The sequence below is a fragment of the Solanum verrucosum genome, unplaced genomic scaffold, assembly GCF_900185275.1.
Source record: "Solanum verrucosum unplaced genomic scaffold, falcon-dt-bn FXZP01000083.1, whole genome shotgun sequence".
NCBI classification, from domain to species: domain Eukaryota; kingdom Viridiplantae; phylum Streptophyta; class Magnoliopsida; order Solanales; family Solanaceae; genus Solanum; species Solanum verrucosum.
Window position 1 is genome coordinate 237,421 of NW_026020091.1, and position 8,134 is coordinate 245,554.

Below are 8,134 nucleotides of genomic sequence, written 5' to 3' on the forward strand. Positions count from 1 at the left end.
AGAGGGAGGCTACATAGTGTTTTAGGAAAAATCTTCACTTTTTTGTTATTCTTATCGTGCGTTGGTATGATCTCCACCCTAATCCATCGTTATGTGCTTAAGATAATGGCTCCTCGTAGAGCTTACAACAGGAATGCGAATGCAGTTCCTCTAGTCCCAGACCATGATGTTTCGAATGTCGAGTTTCAGAATGTGATTCAGGTTTTGGCTCAAATTATGATCAACTAGAACAATCAGCAGGTTCGAGTCCCTACTAATAGAAATGGTGGATAGTGGCAACTAGGGTTTGAGATTTTGTACGGATGAATCTGCTTGAGGTTTTAGGGTCACAAGTTCGTGAGGACCCACACAACTTCATTGATGAGGTTAAGAAAATCTTTGAAGTGATTCAAGTGACTGGTAATGATAGGGTAGAGTTGGCATCCTACCAGCTTAAGGATGTGACTTATGGTACACTAAGTGGAAAGACAACAGGGCTACTTTGCCTTTTGTAACTCAAAATATAGTAGTAATCTTAGGTGTCAGTCCTGAAAATCTCTCAGAACCCTTCTCAGTCTCTAGTCCAGTCCCGTGATCCAGTTATAGCTAGACGGGTATACAAAAATTGCCCTGTCACCGTCTCCCAGAAAGTCACTTCAACAGATCTTGTATAGTTAGAAATGGTAGACTTCGATGTCATTCTAGGCATGGATTTGTTACATTCTTGTTATGCCTCAGTCGATTATAGAACTAGGATTGTTCGTTCTCAGTTCCGAGACGAACTAATCTTAGAATGGTAGGGTATTAGCTTAGCGCCTATAGGTCGATTCATTTCTTACCTTTAAGGCTAGAAATTTTCTCTAAGGGTTATCTCTATCATCAAGTTCGGGTTAAGGATTCAAGCTCTGAAACCCCAAATCTAGAGTCAATTCATATAGTGAATGAGTTTCTAGAGGTGTTTCGAGAAGATCTTCCTGGAGTTCCTCCCGTAAGGGAAATCAACCTTTGAATTGATCTCCTTCCAGATACCCAACCTATTTCTTTTCCACCTTACATAATGACTCCAGATGAGCTTAAGGAATTAAAAGAGAAGTTGAAAGACCTTCTAGATAAGGGCTTCATCAAGCCTAGTATTCCGCCATGGGGTGCACTAATGTTCTTCGCGAATAAGAAAGATGATTTTCTCAGAATGTGCATTGACTATAAGCAGTTGAACAAACTGATAATCAAGAATAAGTATCCCATCCCCAAGATTAATGACTTGTTTGACCAACTTCAGGGTGCTAGTCATTTATCAAAGATAGACCTCAGATATGGTTATCATCAGCTCAAGGTCAGAGATAGTGACATTCCGATGACTGCCTTTAGAACTTAGTATGGTTATTATGAATTCGTAGTTTTGTCATTTTCACTAACCAATGATCCTGCAACTTTCATGGACTTGATGAACAGAGTGTTCAAGCAGTATTTGGACTTGTTTGTTATCGTCTTTAGTGATGATATCCTCATTTATTCTAGGAATGAGGAAGACCATGTGAGTCATTTAAGGGTTGTTCTACAAACTCTCAAGGAATGGCAGTTATTAGCTAAGTTTAGCAAATGTGAGTTTTGGTTGCAGTCAGTTGCTTTCCTTGGGCATATTGTTTCTAGTAAAGGGATCCGAGTGGATTCTCAGAAAATAGAAGCAGTAAAAGAATGGCCTAGACCTACTTCTCCTACAGATATCAGAAGTTTCTATGGTCTAGTGGGTTATTGCAGAAGATTTGTGGAAGGATTTTCATCCATTGACTAAATTACCTCAGAAAAATGTCAAGTATCAGTGGTTAGATGATTTTGAGAAAAGCTTCGCAGAACTGAAGACTAGGTTGACTACAACTCCTGTTTTGACTCTACCAGAGGGGTCAGATAGTTATGTTATATATTATGATGCATCCAGAATCTGCCTAGGTTATGTGTTGATGCAGTGAGGTAAGGTTATAGGTTATGCTTTGAGACAACTTAAGGTGCATGAGAAGAACTACCCGACTCATGACCTCGAGCTAGCAGCAGTGGTGTTTGCGCTAAAGATTTGGAGACACTACTTGTATGGTGTTCACATAGATGTGTTCATAAACCATAAGAGCCTTCAATATGTGTTCACCCAGAAAGAGTTGAATCTTCGCCACAGAAGATGGCTAGAATTCCTTAAAGACTATGAGCACTACCATCCTTGTACGACCAATGCAGTAACAAATTATCTTAGCAGACTATCTGTGGGTAGTGTAGCACATATTGAGGAAGAGAGAAAAGATCTAGCAAAGGATGTTCACAGACTCGATCGCTTAGGAGTTCGTCTTATGAGCATATCTGATAGTGGTGTAACGATTCAGAATGGGGAAGAATCTTCGTTGGTAGTGGAAGTTAAGGAAAAGTAAGATAGTGATCTAATATATCTTGAGCTAAAAGGTGCAATACACCAGCAGAGGGTGGAGCTTTTCTCTCAATGGGGAGATGGTGTACTTCGCTATCAGGGTCGATTATGTGTTCCTAAGGTGGGTGAGTTGAGACAGAAGATTGTTGCAGAAGCCCATAACTCTAGATATTCAATTTATCCAGGCGCCACTAAGATGTACTGCAATCTGTGGGAAGTCTATTGGTTGAATGGGATGAAAAGAGATATAGCAGATTTTGTGGCTAACTGCCCTAATTGCCAACAAGTCAAAGTAGAACATCAGAAACCAGGAGGCATGACTCGAGAGATTGACATTCCTATTTGGAAGTGGGAAATTATCAATATAGACTTCATCAAAGGTTTACCTCGTACTCACAGATAGCATGACTCCATTTGGGTGATAGCTGATAGAGTTACTAAGTCTTCACTCTTTTTGGTGGTCAAGACTACAGATTCGGCGGTGGACTACGCCAAGCTTTACATTAATGAGATTGTGAGGTTGCATGGGGTTCCTTTGTCTATCATCTTAGATAGAAGTCCTCAGTTTACCTCTCATTTCGAAGATATTACATAAATGTCTTGGTACTAAAGTTAACCCTAGCACATCATTTCATCCACAGACTGATGGCCAGGTAGAGCGTACCATTCTAACCTTAGAGGACATGTTGAGAGCTTGTGTGATCGACTTCAAGGATAGATGGGATGTTCACCTTCCTCTCATTGAGTTCTTCTACAATAATAGTTACCATTCCATCATTTAGGTGGCCCCTATGAGGCTTTTTATGGGCGTAGGTATAGATCTCCTGTTGGTTGTTTTGAAGTAGGTGAAGCAGCCTTGATAGGGCCAGATTTAGTCCATGATGCTATAGAGAAAATAAAAATCGTTACAGATAGACTTAAGATAACCCAGAGGCGCCAGAAATCTTATGCAGATGTAAAGAGAAGGGTACTAGATTTCCAAGTTGATGATTGGGTTTTCCTGAAAGTGTCACCTATGAAAGGGGTGATGAGATTCGGCAAGAAAGGGAAGCTCAGTCATAGATTTGTAGGCACCTACAAGATCTTGAAAAGGATTGGTAAAGTGGTTTATGTTTTGGAGTTGCCAACAGAACTAGCAGCAGTGCATCCAGTTTTTCATATATCATTGTTGAAGAAGTGTGTGGGTGATACAACATCTATTGTACCTTTAGAAAGTGTGGCTGTGAAGGATAGTCTCACTTATCAAGAGGTACCAGTTGAAATCCTTGATCTTTAGGTTCGAAGGTTAAGAAACAAGGAAGTTGCTTCAGTGAAAGTTTTGTGGAGGAGTTAGTCCGCAGAGGGAGCTACATGGGAAGCAGAAGCAGCCATGAATGCCAAGTATCCTCACCTCTTTCCTTCCGATTCCATTCCAGCTTGACTTAATAGTTCCTCTTCTGTTTTTCAGTCATTCATGCGTAGTTTGAATCTTAGTATCATGTTCCTTCAGTTTGTACTTGCATTTTCAGCGTATTTGCTTATGCTTAAAACTTAGTTCAGTTAGAAATAAGTTTTAGTATTTTAGTGGTTGGGAATGCAGCCTTCTCCCTCCATTTCAGCTAGTTAGTCTTCATTCGAGGACGAATGTTTCCAAGGGGAAAATAATGTAACACCCCATATACGAAAACAAACCAAATTGCAGATTTCCAGAGGTTGTAGGTACAATTCACGATCGCCACCCACGGACGGTAGGGTGACCCACAGTCCGTGCTGGTAGTCTGTGGTTTGTATCTGCAACCCTTCCCCATAACTCAGCCCAAAATTTGGCTATGTTTGACCAACGGCCGGACCTACTGTCCATAGGCCAGGTTATAGACCATGGATCGATGCCCTAAATTTTAGCCTTCAGTCACGAACGACGTTCAACCTTCACGGACCGTCAGTCAATCGACGGTCCGTTAGTCCTGTTCATTGGTCACTCCGACAGCAAGTAAGTCGAGGGTCTTTTGGTCTTTTCCTATTTCGTTTAACCCCTAAACTATGTCGTTTTAACCCTAAACTATGTGGTTTTGGTCAATTTTATCCTAGAAACATAATTAGAACTTACCCAAGTCAGATCATTCACCAAAACTTAGAGAAATTAAAACGTAGGAGGATAAAAAATTCTAGAATCCTAGTTCAAGAACGCAGCAAGATTCCATAAGTTCTAGCCTAAATCAAAAGATTTCTTCATGAAATTCATCACGAGGTATATGGGATTTCACTAGTGGGTTCCTTTATGATGTAATACGGATCAAGGCCATTTACGAGAAGCCATGCTCAAGACCTTTAAAGCTATTCATGAAGATGGAGGTGCATGAGATGGTATTGACAGCAAACAAGGGATTCCACACCTTGCAAGTTGCAGCACGACATTTTGGCAAGCCAGAGCCAATCGGCGGATCACCCAAGTAACTAGGCGATGACCCCAACTCACCCTTTGATCCAGAACATGGCTAAGCTGAACAACCATGCAGGAAGGATCGCCAACCAGGTTGGTCCATCACCCAGTCCACTAGGCGACCCGACCTAGCTCGAACTTTGACATTTCGGGTCAGTTTTAGGCCCTTTTATCTTCAACATATAAAATAGCTATCTTTGGTTCATTTTAGACATAGATTATTTTGAATGTTAAAAACTAAAAACTCATGTTTGAGTGTTGAGAGCTTGTTTAAGATTTTGTTGCCTTTTGTTAGAAACGTTGGTTGCTTGGGATATCGATTTCCTTGAGGTCATCATAAGAGTTAGGTGCTTATTGTAGGATTAACGGATCGAGGTCATTGGATTTAATATACCCTTTGGTTGCTTTTTGTTTCCTCTATTTGTGTCTATCTATTTATCCGGATTAGGTGCTTGTTAGGATTTGGATTGGAGGTTATTGGATTAAATACATCATTTAATTGCCAATTGTTTCTTATCTTGTCTCTTCTTCTATCTTTCTTGTTTCCCACTAATTATTGTGATTCTTCTTGTGAGAATTACATCATTTTGTATCAGTGTTGAGTCTAGATTAGTTCCTATGATTCTAGTCTTGGGGTTTTGTTACAAAAAAAAAGCTCTCAATTTCGTTTTTGAGAATTTGTTAAAATGGGTTTCTTAGATCTGAGTCTTGTTTGAGTTTCTAAGGTTGGAATATTGTTCTCCAACTATATTTGGGTCATAGGCTAAGATTGGAAGGAGTTTGGAGCCTTATTGAAGAATCCACCATTGAAGACTTGAAGAATTTTGAAGAAGACAAAGTGGGTTTTGAAAGCTGCAGGTTTTTGTTTGGAATTAAAGTTTAAAAAGTATTGGGTGTTGTTCCCCACATCAAGGAGATCCTTCACCTAAATTTTCGTAAAATTCTGAGACAAAAAATTTAAGGGTTTAATGTTGGGTTCATCTTGTTCTTGAAAGTCTTGAAGAACATTCATATCTTCAAGAAAGGGAATATTTGAAGAAGCAAGTGTTTGATTCAGAAAGAGAAATAGGAAAAGTGTTATTAAAGAGGGAATTTACTTAAAGAGGTAATTACTAAAGGACAAGTATATGTGCGACCACATGAGTTCCAATTCAGAACATTGAGTGAGCTGTAGAGGTCTATTGGGTCAGCAAAGGTGGGCATCGTCTAACCAGTCGGCATCTCGCCCTTTGGGCAGGTTGCTCACCGAATTGACTGCCCATTTGAGAGAGCTACTGGAACTTTCGGCGAGACCAAGCCTTAGTCACCCAGTTCCATCGGTGAGTCGCCAAACTTCCTCTTACCTCGCCGAGTTGCCTTGGTAGATTTTTGAGTTTGGCGAGTCCTTCTTTAAGTTGGCAAGCTAAACTTCATTTTTGGCGAAGAAAACAAGTCATTCGGCGATCGGAAACTCAAGTTACTTCTTATCTCAGGTTCTAAATTCTTCGTTTCTTTCTTTTGTTTCTCAAACGTTCTCAAGAATCCTAAACCAATTTTCAACTCGTAAATACTCTACTTGTTGACTATTGGTTCTTGAATTCACTTCTTTGTTTGTGCCTTTTCTTTTCGTGCTTTTCTTGTTTCACTTCATAGTTAATTCTTGATTCAAGTCCGTTTGTTTATCGAGTCATCCGTTCTTCTTCAAACAAGAATCCATTCCGACCTAGAGTTGAAATTGGCACATTGTTATTGACGGAGTATAATTAATTTTCAATATTAGCCGCGCCAATTGAGAGGCAATCAAAGGTGTGTAAGCACGAGCAATTGTGAGTTAATTTTATTAATGTTGTTTGCTGGTTTGTGATATGTCTTAATGTCAGGTACAATGGAGACATGGGGAGACACTCAAGCACCCTTCAGAGAAATTACTTTGGCCACCTTGTTGGAAGTATTGAACGATGTGAGGGGTAGTCTATCAAGGATGAATGGGAGGCTGACCACTGTGGAAGGTAGAGTCAATTCCAATGACTCCACACCACAAGCTACTTTTTGTGCTACTACAAGTGGGAAAGATCACACTCATTCTCCTACTCTCACACCCGGAACCCTCCACCAAGCCTTGCACCCAACATTCATGCAATTGGGTTTAAATAGCCAAAGTACCCATTGACCATTCCAATTTCTGCTTAGTCAAGAAGCTCCACCAAATCAAATCCATCCTTACCAAACCCCACCTAACCAAAATATTCCCTACGAAAGACCACAACCACAACCAAATCCCGTGAATGAGGTGAGGAATAATGAGGATCAAAGAGGTTATGAGGGTGAAGGTGAAGAAGCACCATGGAATGAGTCACCAAGGAATCGACCAAGAGGTCAATTATTGCAAGGTGGACCAAGATGTAGAATGGGTACAATGCCATTTGATAGGAGACGACATGGGAACCACCCTCCAGGTGGAGACCAATGAGAGATCAATGCCAATCATGAAATTTGTCAAGAAGCTAGGGAAGAACATGGTAACCGCTATCAAGGAGGGCATCGAAGGGGTTATCACTACAATGACCAAGGTGACCATGGAGGCTGAGATGTTGGCATCAACTCTATCAAAATGACTTCAAAGGGGAATGCAATCCCGATGTTTACTTAGAATGGGAGTCGTAATGTGACCGTATTTTCAATGTGAATGAATTGGCGGAGGTCAAAAGTAGTTGTTATGCTATCACGCATTTTGAGGTGGGTTATGCTATCACATGATGGGAGTACATGAAAAGGTAACACTTAGTTGTTAAAGAAGGTCATCCTCCACCATGGCCCCAGTTGAAAAGGTTGATGAGAGCTAAGTATGTGCCGAAAATATATTGCCAAGGATAACTTGCCAAATTGTATAACTTGGGCAAGGAAGAAAAAGTTTTGAAGCCTATCATGACGAGTTCCAAAACATAGTCATGAAGTTGGAATATAGAGAAATTGAAGAGCATGACGTGATTCGCTCCAAGGTAGGGTTGAACAATGAGATTTCTTCTAAGATGACCCTTGACAAGTTTTCTACTTTGAATGATGCTTTTAATCAAGGAGGAGAAGGTGGCTAAGTACAAGACTTCAACTTCAAATTCTTGGAGTAAGAACAAAGGAGGAGCTAAAACATCATCGGGTTGGAACAAGGGTTCAGATGTTAAGAAGTCTTATGAGAACAATCCCTTTGAAGGAAACACTGCAAAGTACCCACCTAGAGACAAAGGTATCACTAACCCAACCAAGTTCCTTAAAGGTATTCTGTGTTACAAATGTAGGGGATGGGGTCATATAATATGTGAGTGTCCCAATCGACTGATTGCTCTACTTCA